This window comes from Octopus bimaculoides, chromosome 11 (assembly GCF_046866305.1).
Source record: "Octopus bimaculoides isolate indiv1 chromosome 11, ASM4686630v1, whole genome shotgun sequence".
In the NCBI taxonomy this organism is placed as follows: Eukaryota; Metazoa; Mollusca; class Cephalopoda; order Octopoda; family Octopodidae; genus Octopus; species Octopus bimaculoides.
In genome coordinates, this window is record NC_142938.1 from 56,756,420 (window position 1) to 56,759,424 (window position 3,005).

Genomic DNA, 3,005 nt, shown 5'->3' on the forward strand with positions numbered 1-3,005 from the left:
TTGGGAAGAAGAAGGAGAGAGCGGAGTCCTGCCGCTGATGGCGGTGGTACAGCCCACGAAGCATAAGGTCAGACCAGTGCTTGACTTCCGAGAGCTGAATGATCACATATGTCATACGGGCGGCGAGGCCACAGATGTCTGCGGGGACACCTTGCGAGAATGGAGGCAGATGACAGGGGCCTCCACGATCGTCGATATGAAGTCGGCATACCTGCAGGTGCATGTGGCTGAGAGACTGTGGAAGCATCAGGTATAAGGGCCGGACATACTGTTTAACCAGGCTGGGGTTTGGGCTAAATTCAGCGCCAAAAATTATGGCAACAATTCTCAAGGCCATCCTGGGAAAGGAGGACAGAGTAAAAAGGGCCACCAATTCGTACATTGATGACATCCTTGTGGATGAAACCATAATGCCAGCAACGGAGGTCATAGGCCACCTGAAGAATTTCGGACAGGTCGCCAAGCCACCAGAGGCCATAGAGGGAGGCGCTGCACTGGGCTTCAGGCTACGGAGAGACAAGGCCGGTGCGTTGGTGTTTCGGCGTGGGAACGAGATCCCCGAACTGGGCACCAGCGTGAGTAGACGGGAACTGTTCTCGGTGTGCAGGAAGCTGGTGGGACACTACCCGGTTGCAGGATGGCACCGGACAGCATGTAGCTTCATCAAGAGACGAGCCGAAGGAGCAAAGTGGAATGACAGAGTTGGGGAGAAAACGACCGACATGATGCAGGAAGTCTTGGTCAGAGTGAGAGCAGAGGATCCAGTGAGGGGCAGTTGGTATGTTCTCAAATCAAAGAGTGGGATCGTTTGGTGTGACGCCAGTAGCATCGCAATAGGGGTTGTCTTGGAAATGGGAGGCACCGTGGTGGAAGATGCAGCCTGGCTCAGGAAGATGGATGACTGCAACCATATCAATGTGGCGGAGTTGGATGCCGTGCTGAAGGGGGTGAACCTGGCCTTGAAGTGGGGGCTGTGCACCATTGAGATTAGAACCGATTCGGCCACTGTGCTTGGTTGGGTGACGGCAGTCATCACCAATGCTGGTAAAGCGCCGATTGGGAATATTGCGTGAGCTAACCGCTGAGTTCGATCTGGAGCTGAGCGTAATTTTTGTGCCTTCCGAAAAGAACAGGACAGACGTCCTAACCAGGGTAAAGCGAGCTTGGTTGCAGGTGCCAGAGGATGCGGAGCAGGCTGTGGATGCAGTATGCTGTCTGAGTGACTCGGAGTTGAGGAGACTGCATACCATGCATCACATGGGAGTGGACAGGATATTGTTCCTAGCCAGGAAAATCGACTCCGAGGTAACGAGGCGGAGCGTGCAGAGAGTGGTTAGCAGCTGTGACTGGTGCCAGTCTATTGACCCTGCTCCGGGCGTTCATGAGGCGGGACCACAACTGGAAACGACTGGCAGTGGACGTAACACACTACCGGCAGGGGACGTACCTCTCAATGGTTGACTGCGGACCGGGGCGGATGGCCATATGGAGGGAGATGAAGACGGGGACTGCAGAGGAAATCGCAGGAGTATTAAATGGGATATTCCTGGAACGAGGCCCCGTGGATGAGCTGCTGCTGGATAATGGCACTGCATTACGCTCGGAGGTGCTGAAAGAAATGCTTGATGGGTGGCAGGTCAGCCGCTTCTTCAGGGCGGCATACCGGCCAAGTGGAAATGGAGTGGTGGAAAGGCATCATCGTACCATCAAGATCATGGCAGAGAGGGGCCACATTTCGCCAATCGAGGCCGTATTTTGGTACAATATGTCGCCCAGATCAGGACAGGCTGAGGAGTCGGTGCCACACAGGGCAATATTCAGGTACGAGTGGAGGCACCCGTGTATTGCATCAATGCGACTCCGGGGAGAAGAAGAGCACACCTTCGTACAGATCTGGGAAGAAGTTTGGGTAAAACCCCCAAATGCACGGTGCACATCACAATGGGGGAAAGGAACTATAACCTCCATCAATTCAAAGAACAACGTCTCGGTCGATGGTATGCCATGCCATGTTTTGGATGTGCGGAAGATTGTCAGTGCTTCAGAGGATGGAACCAGCAGCAGTGGGCAGGATGATGAAGACAGCAGCAGTAGGCGAGATGATGAAGGCAGCGCGCCAGGAACTCAGGCCAGTCCCGGGGTCGCACGGCGACCACAGAGGGAGCGGCACTCTCCTCCCTGGTTGGCTGATTATGAAACCAATTAAGGTAGTTTGGGAGCGAGGACTGAGTGGGAGAGCCGGTTGAATGATCTATAGATTAAGGGGGCGTGTGGTATTATGGGCTGTGATGAGCTGTGTGTTGTTGGTGGAGAGGGATGAGGCAAATAGAAGTGAAGCCAGACCGGAAGTCGGCCACACGCGGTCGAAGGCTAGCACGTGGGTCAATCAGAAAACAGAGAGGTTACGAGAAAGACGTGTTTTGATCAAGAGCGATTGTGTACTCCGCTGCGGTCGACAAGGTAAGGTCCAACGTTTCATTCTGTCCTTTTGCTTCTTGTTGTCTTTTTCCTCCATCACACCACAGTTTCCAGAGGTAAATTATTCAAACCCCAAAGAATTCCTTTCAATGCATGGCTATAATCCTCCCCAATTACTGCTCCTCCTAATCAGAAATGCACATATCACCAGTCACCAAGGCACATGCTCAACTGGTTAAGGTCAAGCAACTGAAAACCAAATCTGTGGTATTGAGCAGAATATTTGCTGTAGCCCATCTTTTATACCAAGACAAAACACGTTCACGATAACACTTCCAAACAGTTAAGATGAGAAGCCATAAAAGCCACTACCTAGAGAAGCTATGCGAGCCACTGCTTTCAGAAGCCATGGAGCCACTGCCTTCAGAAGCCGTGAGAGTCACTGCCTGAGAATCCATGAGAGCCATTGCTTTGAGTAGCCATGAGAGCACTGTCTTGAGAAACAATGAGAGCCACTGCCTTGAGAAGCCGCGAGAGCCACTACCTTGAGAAGCCATGAGAGCCACTGCCTTGAGAAGCCATTATTA